This window comes from Tenrec ecaudatus, chromosome 16 (genome assembly GCF_050624435.1).
Source record: "Tenrec ecaudatus isolate mTenEca1 chromosome 16, mTenEca1.hap1, whole genome shotgun sequence".
Lineage (NCBI taxonomy): Eukaryota > Metazoa > Chordata > Mammalia > Afrosoricida > Tenrecidae > Tenrec > Tenrec ecaudatus.
In genome coordinates this window covers 10,903,765-10,920,504 of record NC_134545.1, presented here as the reverse complement: position 1 = coordinate 10,920,504, position 16,740 = coordinate 10,903,765, and the positions used below count along the sequence as shown (strand labels likewise).

The 16,740-nt window shown below is 39.7% G+C and overlaps 1 protein-coding gene and 1 non-coding gene across 3 annotated transcripts in view; both read right to left on the bottom strand.

The window, feature by feature from the left end:
• TAOK3 (TAO kinase 3) overlaps positions 1-16,740 on the bottom strand; it is a 212,827-nt gene that overhangs the window by 155,522 nt on the left and 40,565 nt on the right. The window lies entirely within an intron of this gene.
• On the bottom strand, positions 11,208-11,398 carry LOC142429942 (U2 spliceosomal RNA). The gene has a single exon (XR_012780451.1). It is a non-coding gene; the product is annotated as a U2 spliceosomal RNA (small nuclear RNA).

The following is a 16,740-nucleotide window of genomic DNA, read 5'->3' as shown; positions in this document are numbered from 1 at the left end:
TTCAGCGGAGCTTCCAGACTAAGAACAACCACAAAGAAGGACATGGCTCCCCACTTTGGAGGAAGAAGCTGCTGAAAACCTTGTGCATAGCTTTGAAGCATTTTCAATTTTTCATGAAACTTGTAAAATACTTTCTGCTAGAATTGATTTCACAAATGAAGAAATGAAAGCAAAATTAAAGGAAATGAACTGCCTAAATCTGCATGTGTGCTGAATCACAGAAAAGGGAGAGTATCACTTCTACTATGAATTTTGTGTTTGTCTCTAACAGTTTTTGTCACAGCCTTGCACTCTTACATTATTTTTGGCTACTGAGTAACACTGATCTTAACCAGAGGCCTATAGTATCATACTCTAGCACAACAAATTCATCATTGTTGAAAGACTGTAGAAGGGGAAAGAAAAAAAATTGGGGGTGGGGGGTGGGAGGAGGTACAACAGATGTGAATTCCATCAATCAAAAGTACTTCTCCGCTGAGGTTCTGTCCTATGCTGTGTCTAATGTTAATGTCTGGAATGAAAATGAAACTGACAGACAATTCCTATCCTTAATGGGGAAAAAACACAAAAAAGAAACTAAAAATCAATCGGGGGAAAGAGTGAAAAACAAAGTAAATGAGATATTTTTGAGATGACAATTTAAAACTTGACAGTTAAAATGACTAGATGTAATGTTGGTGCCTAAAAGAAAGACCAGGCAAGGAAAGAGTATCCAGCTATGTCCTAACTTCACCTGTGGTGGGGACCCTGCTATATTTCAAAAGTCCTTGTTTCAAGTAACCCTTTAGAAACAACTTAGAAAAAGAGTGTGAAATGGTCACACAACTCGAAGAAAGCAATAAATATCACTGAATTGTACATGTCCATTTTGGAAATGATGTACCTATATACTTGAGTAGAAGCTGACCCAAATATCAGTCGAGGCACCTAATTTTGATCACAAAAACTGCATTAAAAATGTGCTGACAGATGAAGGGGCAGGAGGAGAGAGTGGAGCACAGCCTGGCCCACCAGGCCGTGATGATGATGTTCCTGAGTAGAGCAGCCAGTCCACAGAGAGAACAACATGGCTGGCCCTACTATGAGACATGATGCCCCTCAGTGACTAAGGGCGATACAGGGGACAGCACCGGAGACACAGTGTGGGAATTGCACCTAACCTGATCCCACCACACCGAGGCAAATCACTGGGGGAGTGCAGCGGAACAGCAAGGGAATGGAGTGGCAAGGTCCCCAGGGAATGCTAAAAGTGGACTTTGGGGCCAGGGCGTGGTGCCCCAACAGACTGGACTGGAAAACGCTCCTAAGGGCCAGCAAACGATCCCTGAACTAACTACAAGCTTTTCTCTTGTGAACTGTTTTGTTCTGTTCTTTGTCAGTGGTTTGTTTTTGTTGTTTTGTTGTCTGGTTTTATACTGTTGCTTTGTTTTCCTCTGTCTAGTTTTCGTGCATGTTAGTGACTCCACAGGTCTGTCTGAATAGGACAGGCTGGATGAACTATCTGGAGGAAAAAAAACGGGACCGACAGTTCCGGGGGGACTTGGGGTGGGGGGGTAAGGAAGTGGTGTTAACAAACCCAGGGACAAGGGAAAAACATGGGACCCCAAATGGTAGAGAAGGGGGAGTGGCAGGCATGGTGGGAAATGATCAAGGGTAAGGTTGCTTAGAGAAGAGGTATACTCTAGCCCAGGTGGCGATGAAGCATGGTAGTAGGGCAGGAGGAAGGTCAAGGGAGATGGAGGAAAGAGCTAGGAGTCAAAGGGCATTCATGGAGGTCTAGACAAAGACATGTACATGCAAATATATATAGGAGGATGGGGAAATAGATCTATGTGTCTATATTTATAGGTCAAGTATTAAGGTGGCGGAAGGACCTTGGGCCTCTACTCAAACACTACCTCAATGCATGAATACCTTCTTTTATTAAATTGGAACTCTATGATGCTCACTCTCCCGACACAACGGCTGGAGCCAAAGTGGGTGAACAAGTAAATGTGGTGAAGAAAGCTGATGGTGCCCGGCTATCAAAAGAGATAGTGACTGGGGTCTTAAAGGCTTGAAGATAAACAAGCGGCCATCTAGCTCAGAAGCAACAAAGTCCACATGGAAGAACACACCAGCCTGTATGATCGAGTGGTCCCAAAGGGTCAGTTACCAGGCATCAAAGAACAAAAAATCATATCATTGACTGCACACCTCCATGATAGGATCGCTGAAGACAAATGGGTGCATAAGCAAATGTGGTGAAGAAAGCTGATGGTGCCCGGCTATCAAAAGAGATAGTGTCTGGGGTCTTAAAGGCTTGAAGGTGAACAAGCGGCCATCTAGCTCAGAAGCAAATAAGCCCACATGGAAGAAGCACACCGGCCAGTGCGATCACGAGGTGCCCAAGGGACCAGGTATAAGGCATCATGCAAAAAAAAAAAAGATGTGTGTGTGTATGTATGTGTATATATGTGTATATATGTATGTGTATATATGTATATATATATCATATTAAATGAAGGGGGAAGTGCAGAGTGGAGACCCAAGGCCCAAGTGTCGGCCAATGGAGATCCCCTCATAGAGGGGTTTAGGAGAGGAGATGGGTTAATTAGGGTGTGAGGTAGTATCGATGAAGAACACAGCTTTCCCCCAGATCCTGGATGCTTCCTCCCCCCAACTACCATGATCCGAATTCTACCTTGAAGGGCTGGATAGGGCAGAGGTTGTACACTGGTACATATGAGGGCTGGAGGTACAGGGAATCCAGGGTGGATGATACCTTCAGGACCAAGGGTGTGAGGGGCGATGCTGGGAGAGTGGAGGGTGAGTGGGTTGGAAAGGGGGAACTGATTACAAGGATCCACATGTGACCTCTTCCCTGGGAGAGGGACAGCAGAGAAGGGGGGGGAGGGAGACTCCGGATAGGGCAAGATATGACAAAATAACGATGTATAAATTACCAAGGACACATGAGGGAGGGGGGAGAAGGGAGGGAGGGGGGGGAAAAAAGAGGACCTGATGCAAGGGGCTTAAGTGGAGAGCAAATGCCTTGAGAATGATTGGGGCAGGGAATGTATGGATGTGCTTTATACAATTGATGTATGTATATGTATGGATTGAGGTAAGAGTTGTTTGAGTCCCTAATAAAATGTAAAAGAAGAAAAATAAATAAACAAATTTAAAAAAATGTGCTGAAAACTCGGCTTATACACGAGTTTATACGGTATATACTGATAGGTATATTCTAATGAAGAAGAGCAAAACAATAACTTATTAAATAAACAATATTTAATTATGTAATAAACCCTTATAAGATTGTATTGTTGTTATTGTTAGGTGCCCTTAAGCCATGTCTGACTCGTAGTGATGCTATGTGCAACAGCAGGAAACACTGCCTGGTTATGTGCCGTCCTCACAATTATTTCTATGTTTGAGCCCATTGTTAAAGCCATTGTGTCCATCTCTCTTGCTGAGGAGCTTTCTCTTTTCACTGACTCTCTACCTTAATCTGGCAGTTACATAATCTCCTGTCAACTTGAGCAAAATGTGGAGTCTAGCCTGTCAATCAGATCATAGCCAATGATGCCTCTCTGTGGGCATGGCCTTCTCCTGAGGATTCTGGGAACGCCTATGTTCCTCCCTGGGGGTGAGACACACACACTCTCTCTGCTTGACTTTCTGTTGACAAGCCACGTGGAGCCATGATGATGGGAGCCAGAGCCCTGGAGTTGGAGGAGCCACATGGAGACCCGCCCCAGCCCTGAGATGCATCATTGCATGTGCTGGGTGAGTCTGTAGAAAAATTTATGGACTAGCATCAGACATATGGTCTAATATAGGACTTAGGGGCTAATGTAAAATGTAAAACTTATGGCCTTGATCTGGACTGGGTCAGGATATTTTCTTAATATAAAGTTACTCTTGGATATAAAAATCTCTCTTACACATGAGTGTCTCTGGATTTGTTTCTCTAGTCTACCCACACTAACACACTTACCAACTCTGATTTTATTTTATTTCCAAAGTTCATGAGACTAAGTCTTGCCATCCTCACTTCCAAGGAGCATCCTAAGTGAACATCTTCAAAAACAGAATTGTGCATTCTTTTGGAAGTTTGTGATATATTCTTTGCTAATACTATTATTCAAAAGCATCAATTCTTCTCCAACCTTGGTTACTCATTATCTGGAATGCACGTGAAGCAGTTGAAAACACTAAGGCTTGAGTCAGGCACACCTTAGTCTTCAAAGTAACGTTTTTGTTCTGAACACTTTGAAGAGATCTTTGTAGTACATTTGCCCAGTGGGATGTGCCATTTGATTTGCTGACTGTTTCTTCCATGGATGTTGATTGTGGGTTCAAATTAAATGGAATGCTTGACCAAAAAAAAAAAAAGAAATGCTTGACAACTTCATTGACTACACTGTCCAGTAACCTGCTGCCAAACATTTATGGAAATGAAAACTAAACTTCTCTGTTACAGGATAACCAGAGCAGAACCTTGTAGAAACAATAGCTACAAACTGGTGTAGATATTATTTGCCATCTTATTTCATGACTCAGCCACAAAAGTCCTACTTGACAGCATTGACCTTGAAGTTGTCTTTTTGCCCTTCTGCAATGACTTTATTAAAACTTTCCCTTTGCTATACCTCCAACTCTGCATGCCTGTCTGTGGATCTTCCTGCCTGTGGATATCCTGACCCAGTCCAGATCAAGGCCATAAGTTTTACATTAGCCCCTAAGTCCTATATTAGACCATATGTCTGATACTAGTCCATAAATTTTTCTACAGACTCACCCAGCACATGCAATGATGCCAAAAGCAAGAAGATCACAGGCCAGTGGTGGATCTGGTGGTGGTGGAAGCATCTCAGGGCTGGTGTGGGTCTCCATGTGGCTCCTCCAACTCCAGAGCTCTGGCTCCCATCATCGTGGCTCCATGTGGCTTGTCAATAGAATGTCAAACAGAGAGAGTGAGTGTGTTTCAGCTCCAGGGAGGAACATAGTGAGACTGCTACTAAAGAGAAAAATGCCAATGCAAGAAGTTCTAGTCCTTTCCCAGGCAAAAAATGCAAATCTTTTAGTAGTGACATTTTAATTTCCCTCAGAGTACACAACACCCATATCTCCTCAACAGCGGTTAACTGCATATTTGCTTAAGAGTTCCTGAATTTAACATTTCAGGAAGTCTCTAACTTGTAAAGGGTTGGGTCCCACATGTCCGCTTCTAAAGCTAGATAGCTCTGAATACGCTTACATTCACAGATCATTATTACACATAGATTTCATGTTTTCAATTAGACTACACAGAGATTATTAACCATAATGCAAACTCAACACACCTCAATTTTCACTTAAAGTACTTTTATAATATTTTATTGTGTCTTCGGTGAGCGTTTACACAGCAAATTAAATTCCTATTTAACCATTTCTGTATTTCTCAGTGCCTTTGGGTTACATGTTTCACAATTTGTCAGTAACCTCATCATTTCCATTAATCTAGCTCTACAGACTTCCATCCTCAGTTCATCCTCTTTGCTTTAGGCGCAATGTTGTCCATTTGGTTGTGTATATGGTTATTAAAGAAGCACCGTACACATGTGTGAGATTATAGAGACTTGATGACATTCTGAACTGTACTTTTACATTACTTGGGAACTTTAAAGACTGATGACATGGACGCTTTAGTATATTTATTTCATTTCAAAATGTATGGTTTTTTGTTTTCTTGAAATGCAGTGTCGTTGGCACTAAAACCACATTAACATCAATGTTGGAGACTATGTCTGAGATCAGATTCAATCTGAACTTAATTTGGATAATGAGAAACTGAGACTCAGGTAGATGGAATCACTTGACAAAGTCAATCAATTCTAAGTCTGACACTCCATCCTAATTTTTATCCAATGTCATTTTCATTGTAATAATATATAAAAGTCATGATCAAGATCATAACTTTGCTGAGTAAAAAAAGAACGCTACTCTATCAGCGTGGTGGTGTCTGGTAAGCTTTGAGCTGCTAAACCTGAGGTCAGTAGTACAAATCCACCAGCTGTCCTGTGGGAGAAAGATAGACTGTCTGCTCCCATCAGGTTTACAAAACCTGGAAAACCCTAGATGGGTCCCTCTGACTGAGAATTGATTCAATGGTAGGCTGGTTTTTACTTTATTTTTTTGTTGTTGTTGGGTGGGAGAGATACAGTTGCAGTTTAGTTAAGGATGTGCAAAACCCTGCAAGGCAAAAAAAGTAGAGGCAAAATAAGTATCTACTAATAGGGAAAATGATGATTGTCATATAATCACATGATATATAGCACAACACAGTGGTTTAAATTGGTGAACTTGATCTGAATTTACCAACCTAGGCAAATCTTAAAACTACAATCAAGGACATTCCAAACTGAAGATCTAGAGATGTTGCATATATTGGAACTAATGCAAAAATCAAAACTAAATATTACATATTGTATATGTAAAAGTACTACAAGCAATTGCATATATTGTTTGTAGAAGCACATGTTAGGTCAAAAAGTATTGCAGTAAAATGATAAAAGACCTGTATTAACTAGATATATCAAAACATGAAGCTGGTATTTCTCAATGTACCTACCATCTAGGCCTACACACTCTGAAGGCAGTGTTTCCTTCCTGCCCCGTAGAGCCCTGGTGATGTCCTGGAGTACGTACACACTGGACTGCTAATCACCCGGTCAGCAGGTAGAGCCCTCCAGCACTGGAGATGAGGCGTTCTGCTCTTAAAAAGATTCACATTTCCAAAGGGTTATGTGTACTTGAATTTACACCACATCTGTCAGGGACTCAAATGATGTTCCTTTTAAGTGTTCTCTGAGTTTAGGGGACACAACAACGCCTGAAGGGGCAAGATCGGGGCTCTAGAGTGGGTGGGTGCGGTTTTTCAGTGAAATTCTCAAAGGACTGTCCTTGCTCCTCTTGAGTGAGCAGGTGCCTGGTAGTGATGAGGGGGGAGCATCCCTCAGCACAACTCTCCTGGCCGTTTTCACACCCGTGCAGTGTTCTGTCTTCTTAAAACGACTTGATCATAATAAGCCTCTATGATCGTCCCATGTCCTTAGAGAAAATCTTGCAGGATTACCCCTTCGGTGTCCCAAAAAAGAATCTCCATAACCTTCTGAGCTGACCTCTCTGTTTTGAATTTAACTGGCCCAGCAAATCCTCTCCGAAGCTTTGATTTTATCTTTTCGAAGCCACCTGGATGAGACGAAGTGTATCAATGCAGCCAGCCACTGATTGCAGCAACACGTTTAAACACATTATTTGTTTAGAATAAACCTGTGCATGTATGACTTGGAATTCTAATAGCAATACTTTTTCACTTGTCCTCATATGATAAGAGTACAAATGGGAAAAGGGAGGCTACATACAAGGCTGAGGAGAGTGGACGGAGCTGAAGTGGGATGGGAAGAAATGGAACTGGGAGGGCTTCCATGGGAGACTTTCACTGTATCTGCCATGTTTCATTCTGTAACAAAAATTAATCCCGAGAGATAGGTGCATGGGTGTCAGTTATAAATTTGCATATTTGTGGTCTTTAAATTAAAAAACAAACAAACGACAATGATGATAATCCCCCTCTCTCAAAAGAAGAGGAACTTAAGTGGAAAAGAGAGCAAGGAGGTGGTGGGGGGAGGACTTATTTGAGTTTTGAAAAAACAAAAAACAAAATTATACTATAAAGACAACAGAAAACAGATGGCAGAAATGGTAACTAAAGGAGAGTGAATTTTGGGATCAGAACCTCAGGCTCCCCATGAGGCAGGGGTATTGACGTACGACAGTTTGGCAGTTGCTGGGTTGTTTTTAGGATGGGGAGAGAAGAGGGTATTGATGACATACTTACTGCTGACCAAGTGCACTGTCAAAATGGCAAGGGGAATAGATTGAAATGCCATGTATTCGTGACTTACAGACCCTCTCTAACTGATTGAGACTTAGATCTTAGATCTTTTCTGTTTATTCCCAATAATAATACATGATTCTGCCTTCTCTGTAACATTTATATATGCAGTAACAGATTTTTAAATGTACATTTACATATTTAAAAGGAGGGGTAGCTTACTGACTATGGATTTGTCAATGTAAATCTTATTTTTAATTTCCTTTTACCTACAGCATATAAGATCCTCATAGGAGTCTGGTATGTAAACTTTTTACTTTCTGTTCCTCAGAAATTTTAAGTTAAGCCTAAATCTTCCTTTTAAGGAAAAACAAATGGGTCCTCATCTAAAATAAGACCACACCTACTCTTTTAGCATACATTATTTTCTTTGGTTTTATTTAGGACAGATATGATGATAAAAACAACGCTACTCTGCCTCTCAGACTGTGGGGAAGGGGCATTCCCTGGGACTCCTCAGCCAGGGGCTTTTCAACTGACAGCTTGTTGCTGGGCTCTCACTTATCACCCTTTACAAGGCGGAGAGAGGAACACGGTCCACATTTGTGCTCCCGCTCCAATTGGCCTCCCAGCCACCACAGTCCTTCCTTCCTCTAACACAAGCCCCATCAGTCATCCCCCAATACTGGCTCAGTGTTATGTACAAATCCCTAGTCATGCCTCCTCCCCCACCTACCATCAAGCCGACCTCTCTTGCCTCTTCACACACCATACCCCCTTCTCCTGTACTTCATATCCTCTTCCTCCTACCGCAAACATAGGCCCTGGGACACTTCACTTGCTGTGCATTTCAAACATTTCCCTGCCCCTGACGTTTTCTCTTCTGAAAATACCCTTCACTCCTTATTACTCAGCACTCACTTCTGGATGTGGTGAGTAGGGTAGGTTCTCCTGAAATGGCCCAACCACACTCACTTGGCCTCCACTAGTCTAATCTGTAGCTATACTTGTCTAAAGGCTGGCTTTTCTCAACTAGCCCATGTGCTCAGAGGTCATCCTTATACCCCTTTACTTTTTTTTTTTTAATTTTAACAATTTATTGGGGCTGATACAATTCTTTTCACAGTTCATACATATACATACGTCAATTGTATAAAGCACATCTGTACAGTCTTTGCCCTAATCATTTTTTTCTCTTTTCTTCTTTTACATTTTATTAGGGACTCAAACAATTCTTACCACAATCCATACATATACATACATCAATTGTATAAAGCACATCCATACATTCCCTGCCCCATACCCCTTTACTTTTATAGGGCCTGGCAGAGTGGGCCTTCAACAGAAAAATGATCTTTTTGTAGAGGAAATATTTCAACATATGAGGGAGCACCCCCAAAAAAACCCCCAGAATTTGTTTTTTATAAATCAAATCTAAATATTTAAATTATTTTTTCTTTTCTTTTCTTTTTTTTTTTTTACAAAACAACTTTAATTCCTTCAAAGTACTCTCCATTACACTTAATCCATTTGTCAAATCTGTGATTCCATTCTTGGAAAGAGTTTCCAAACTCATCTGTTTGGATGGCTGACAGCACCTTCCTCATTTTATTCTTCATCTCTCCTATGTCCTCAAATAGCTGTCCTTTCATGTCCCTCTTCATTCACAGAAACAAAAAGAAGTCACATACAGCGAGGTCTGGTGAGTAAGGTGTGTGGTACAAGAGAGGCATGCTGCTTCTTGCTAAAAACTGGCACACTGAGATGCTGCATGAGCAGGTGCATTGTTGTGGTGGCAAAACCAATCCCCCATCTGCCACAAATCAGGTCTATTTTTTAATCGAATACTGTTATGCAATATTTTGAGAACCTCTAAATAAAAAGCTTGATTAACAGTCTGACCTGGTGGAATGAACTACAAATGCACTATGAGTCAATATTTTCATCTGTTCTGTAAGTTGACAGATTTCCAGAATGAGGTTTGTCAATAATGGCCATTTTTTTAAAATGAGAAAACTACTCGTACACTTGAGTTTTTCCCATAGTGCTGTCCTTGTAAACTGTGTTCAACATTATAACAGTTTCTGCAGCATTTTTCCCAAGTAGGAAACAAAATATCACAGCTGCACATTTTTCTCTTAAATCTGCCATCACAAAAAAAAAACAACAAAAAAAACCCCGGGGTTCCAGCGAAATTGCTGTTATGAAAAAGTTCACTGTGACCAGGGAGAACCTTCCCAGGTGATGCCACTAGGTGCACTAACTCAGTGCTGATGCTCGCTTAGTGGGAAAAATGTGTACTGCGAAAGCTCCACCTGGTGAGCTTTCTGGGATTTTTTTTTGTGGGGGGTTATCCCCTCGTACCAAAAAGCATGGACAAAAATACCACTCATTTATTTAAGCTTCAAATCTCTGATAGTTAAAAAAAATCACAGAACGCAATGCATATATAGTTATAGGAACACTGGTGTGCCCTCCTTTTCTCCTTCCTTTGAAGGCAACACTGTGCTAGACCTGGTGGTGTCATGCCATATATGCTGATCATTTACTATGTATCCCAAACCTAACTGACTGCCATCTAGTCCATTCTGACTCATAGTGACTCTGCTGGACAAAGTGTAACAGCTCGCACGTCCCCTGCCCGCCCCAGCCCCACCCCCCACCCCCAACCCTGTGGGTTTCGGAGACTCTAACTCTTGGCCTAAGTAGAAAGTCTCATCTTTCTCCCACAGAGCAGCTGGTGGTTTCAAACTGCTCACCATGTTAGGAGCCCAACACATAACCCATTGTGGCATCAAGTATAGGTCCGTAAAAGTGATTTTGTGTGTTTTTAAGATTTTCTCATCCAACATTATATTTTTAATATTTACTCATATTAATATATGTAGCTCATTTATTTTTACTGCTCTATAATGTTCTGATATAGAAGTATCACAATTTATGTAGCCATTGTCTTGTTGATACAAATTTATGTTCTATTTTTCACAGCTACGGCATTTTAACTTAAAATATGTGGATCAGAGATATAACTTTGAGAAAATCAAGATATTTAAAAATATGATACTGCATATTCATTTTCAGAACTACTTTGGTTTGTCAACTTGTCACTTAGGTACATGTTTACTTGGTAACTTGCTTATGACACATAGAAGGGGCGTCAGAAGACCCAAATAACCAACCATATCAATGTAAATGAGGGAGTCAGAATGGAGACCCCAAACCCCTCTGTACACAATTGGGCATCCCCTTACAGAAGGGTGACAAGGAAGCGTTGAGCTAGCTAGGGTGCAGTCATAGCACCAACAAAACACAACATTCCTCTAGTTCTTTTTTTTCTTCTTCTTTTTTTTGCACCGTTCCTGGAAGTACTGCAATACCAGGTCGATGCGCGGAGTGGACGGAGCAAGCTCCTATTCCAACTCCCTGCTCCAAAAATTCATTTAATATATTGTCCTCGGATAGAGGATGTATCAGATATCAAACTGATAAGAACAGATACTACACTTGATCTTAGCCAAAAGGCTGAGAAGCGATTCCTCTAGTTCTTTAATGCTTCCTCTGCTCCACTATCATGACCCCAGTTCTACCTTACAAATCTGGTTACCAGAGCATGTACAATGGTACAGATAAGAACTCTTGACACATGGAATCCAGGGCAGATAAAACTCTCAGGAATAATACCGTGAGGGTAGGGGGAAGGTTGGGGGAGAAGGGGGAGAAAGCAGGAACTAATCACAATGATCGATGTATAACACCCTCCTACCGGCCCACCAGGTGGACAACCTAAACATGGGTGACAGGAGACAGCAGAGTGTAAGATATGAATATAATTTTTTAAAAGAAAATAGTAATTTATAAATTAGCAAGGGCTCATGAGGGTGGGAGGATGGGGGACTGAGGAAAAAAAGAGGAGCTGATACCAAGGACTCAAGTAGAAAGAAAATGTTTTGAAAATATGATGGCAACATATGTACAAATGTGCTTGACACAATGGATGGATGGATGAATGGATTGTTATAAGAGCTGTAAGGGCCCCCCAAATTATTTATATATAAAAATAACTTTGAGGATAATTAAAATTATAAATAAAATGGTGGTTTAAACCCGATGTTTAAACACACGACAGTTTCCCTTGTGACATTTCAGAGGTTGCCATTCATTGTTGACAACAAATAAAATGACAAAGGCCTCCAGGTTTGAGTCAATGTAGGAAATGCAGCAGACAGTAGACTTCTCCTGGGAAACACGATTAGCGCTCACAGGTCCCACAGAAACCAATCCAATAGATTTTCAAAATTATTTTAAGACCTGTGCTTTTCTATGGTACATCTCTGTACAAATGTGGTATGTGTATATTCGATAAACTTTTAAAATATGTAGCCACAATCATTTCCTTAGGATCACTTTCTATAAATAAAACTGATGAGTCAAAAGTACTTAACATTATTCTAATTGATATATTTATATTAAAAATGGAACCTAATATTCGTAATGTTCTTGCACATAATGATTATATATTTTTATCATGTCTAGTGAAATATAGGACCACAGCTCTAGTGAAATCTAGTGATCTTGTAAAAGCTTAATTTTTATTTGGTTTGTAAAATAAATTTGCATGGTTATTTTAACCAAAACTTATTGAAGCTGATGCAGATTACACATGAATGATGAAACAAAATAGCATATAAAGAATCCTGGGCTTCCCAGGAGACTGCACTCCCTTTTTTGTTCCCCCTGTTAAAGTCTGCTTCTTTTCTGTCTAATAAATGAAAGATTAGCTTTGGTACAAATCCAGCATTCTGTTAACATTTCATAAGCACTTTGTGTTCCATACTTGATTATCAACCCATCCTCCTGAAATTTTTAGAAGTCCAAATCTTCTTTAACTAATTCACAGTCATAACTAACATTTTAAAACATAATAATTAATAACAGTTATGTTGGTATGGTAGCCAACCATACTAGAACATAAGTACACTGAGACCAGGACTAGATTTTATCATTTAACAGGTGAGGAGGGGGAAGGAAAAAGATGTCTGGTTAACACAGTGCTTTATACATAGTAACTGTTGAAACAATGTTGTTAAACTAAATTAAAGGGCCCTTACCAATGCTAGAGGAGAGCATGAAAAATGGTTTCTAAGCTCGAATATTTTAGAGTCAGAGTAGATGAATTGAAAATGAATCACAGTGCTATTTATAATGATAATTACAGCATGGCTTGTAATAGAAAACATTTGGACACAACCCAAATGTCCATCAAAAAGGAATTGGTACAATTACACACTTGACTGCTGTGTAGCTAATCGGAGAAGCAAATCTATAGGAAAAATGTCCTAGAGTATTGTTAAGTAAATAGTAATATGCATAGTGTGATTGCATTTTAAAATAACATTAATAACATGAATCTTAGAGAAGACAGAAAAAATGGGAAGGATATGCTTCAAGATGTCCACAGTAGCTATTTGTAAAAGGCAAGGTTGCCTGATTGGTAACTTATTTGATTGGAGACATCTACTTTCTGCAGTGCACATAACTATATTGTTTAAAATTTTAATATAAGCAAGTATATTTAGTGAAAAATAATCATTTAAAATAAGAAAACCAATTAATTTTACCTTTGACCCATAATTAAATGTATGCTGCTACAACCAACTTAGGTTACAAGATATTTCAGAAAAGAAATGATAAAGATTCAAGAAAATGATTTTTTTACCATTAACTCTATTTTTCACAAATAAATAGTCTCCATTGTCTTTGATTCTTCATTTCTTTAATTGATTGGAGGTGGCCAATCTGTCCTAGAAAGATTCTATGATGTGTCTACTTTTCAAAAAGAAAAAAATATATATGTAGTAAGAAAATAGAATGGAAGAAAATGTCCCATTAGCAATGGCACCAGTAGGAACAACAAAATTCCAGGTATAAATTTAATAGCAGCAATATGTAGACCTAGCAAGATTTAGACAGAAAAAAATTATAAAATGCTTCTAAGGGATTATAACACAGTTTGAATAAATGGGAAAGCCTATCTTGTCCTTTAGTGCTTGCACTCCATCTTGGAAAGACCTTATTTTTCCTTAACTACAGATTGGAATCAAATTCCAATAAAGGTCATTAAAACTATTGAAAACTTCATATAGAGCTCACTACTATTGAGGGCAGAGTAGAACTAACTGCTCGCTAGGGTATCCAAGGCTGTAAATACTTATGGGCGCGCACAGCCTCATCTTTCTCCCTTGGAGCGGCTGGTGGTTTGGAACTGCCCACTCTTTGGTTAGCAACTTAACTGTGCCCCCGGGGACCTAAAATGAGAGCAAGGATTGACAAAATAGTCTGCAAAGTTCCCGTAATATTTTAGATTCTATAGCCATACAAGCTCTACCATAACCACAGAGTGCTGTAGTTGTGCAGCCACAGGTAATTTGTAAGTGAATATATGTGTGCTCCAATAGAACGTGATCTGCGGGCATAAAGAGAGGGGAATAGGTGATTTATAGAACGAAAAGTGGCTAATCAATCTCGGAACATATTTTCAATCACAATAATAATCAGAGAAATATAAATGAACAGAAGTGCCAGTTTCTTCTTATCATAGCTGCAAAATACTGGAGAGGACAAGAGGGCGAGGGAAGATATGTTTGGTCGTACCCTGTGAACCGTGTGAAAACCAACAGAATGACGTAACTTTGTGAGTGGGTAATTTGGCACTGTTTAACAAATCAAGACAGATACCTTTTATCTAGTAGGTCTGCATCCAAATTGTTTTCTGTTGAAAAATACAAGGGGATATATATATATATATATATATATATATATATATATATATATATATATATATATATATATATATATATATATAGCAAACCCAATTCAAACTGACTGTCATCTAGTCTGTTCTATTCATAGTGAGGGTTTCATAAAAAGGCTGTAAATCTTAACAAAGTAAAAAGCCTCATGTTTTTTCTCACAGGGCAGCTTGTGGGTTTGAACCGCTGACTACAACAGTTATGTGGTAAAAAAGAATGAGACAGTATATAATGTACTGGTCTTATATGAAGGAGGACTGCTGGCACCAAGGATTAAATGCTGAGTTGCTTATTTACACAGTCAGAGGTTGAAATCCACCAACCACACTGTGGGAGAAAGATGAGGCTGTCTGCTCCTGTAATTACTTATAAATTCTATGCAGCAGTTCTACATGTTGACATGACTGAATAGCAGCAGGTTTTAGTTTGGTTTTATAGGAATATAATAAGTGAGAAAAACGTGTGGAAACAGTGCATATAATAAAAAATTATTTTTTACATGATTGTTGAAGACAATGCAGATGCATAAGCAAATGTGGTGAAGAAAGCTGATGGTGCCCGGCTACCAAGATAGAGTGTTTGGGGTTTTAAAGGCTTAAAGATAAACAAGCGACCATCTAGCTCAGAAGCAACAAAGCCCACATGGAAGAAGCACACCAGCCTGCGTAATCATGAGGTGTCAATGGGATCAGGTATCAGGGATCTAAGAACCGGAACAAAATCATACCAATGTGAAAGGAAGAGGGGTGCAGAGTGGAGACCTAAAGCCCACCTGTAGGAAACTGGACATCCCCTTACAGAAGGGTCTCGGGGAGGAGACGAGCCAGTCAAGGTGCAGTATAGCAACAATGAAGCATACAACTTTCCTCTAGTTCTTTAATCCCAATTCTATTTTACAAATCCGGCTAGACCAGAGGATGTAAACTGGTACAGATAAGAATTGGAAACACAGGGAATCCAGGACAGATAAAGCCCTCACGACCAATAATGAGAGTAGCACTACCAGGAGGGTAAGGGGAAGGTGGAGGAGAAAGAGGGAACCAATCCCAAGGATCTACATATAACCCCCTCCCTGGGAGGTGGACAGCAGGGAGATGTCGGGCAGTGTAAGACATGACAAAATAATAGTAATTTATAAATTATCAAGGGTTCATGGGGGAGGTGGGGCGGGAGAGGGAAAAATGAGGACCTGATACCAAGGACTCAAGGAGAAAGAGGATGTTTAGAGGATGATGGCAACAAATGTACAAATGTGCTTGACACAATGGATGTATGTATGAATTGTGATGAGTTCTACGAGCCCCCAATAAAATGATTAAAATGAGAAACATTTTTATTTAAGAAATTATAAGCACATAATGGCACATGGCTTATGCATATTCATAAGAAAAATTCCAGGGAAGAGTGACCAAGCATCAGTCAACGTCAGTGGTAGCGTCACTCTAGGGGCATTTTTCACTGACAGCCTTTCTGTATCATCTGTACTAGTCACAGGAAAGAAACTACTTCTGAATTACAAAAATATCGAAGACCCAGTTTTTTAGATCAGTTTATAATGTCCATTCTACCTACTAATCAAACCCTCAGTGGTCTTTACTTTTGATTTTTATTCTACAAGTAATGCATGTCAGCAATAGTCAAGCCAACACAGGATAGAGAGAAGTTTTCTTCTCGTTTGATCTCTCCACTTACACAACTATTAGGTATTCATCAATAATTTCTCTATGAAGATGTCCTATCATTCACCTCTTTGTATCACACAAATGCAGGCTGGCAATTTACTGACATACTTGTACATCTTCATATAACAGCCAAGACAGGCTACTATGTGATTAGTACAAAATATCCCTTAATGTGAAAACACACATTTGGCCTAGTTTGGGACCACAGTGATTAGAAAACACACAAAGAAGAAAAACATTACTTCAATCCCCGCATCTGGTTTTAATAATGAAATCCCACTGCTGACTCAACCCTATAAGCATCTATCTATGACATGCATACTTTCTGTGAGAGGTTTTGTATATGTTGTATCAACAAATTCCCACAAGAATCATAAGAGTTAGG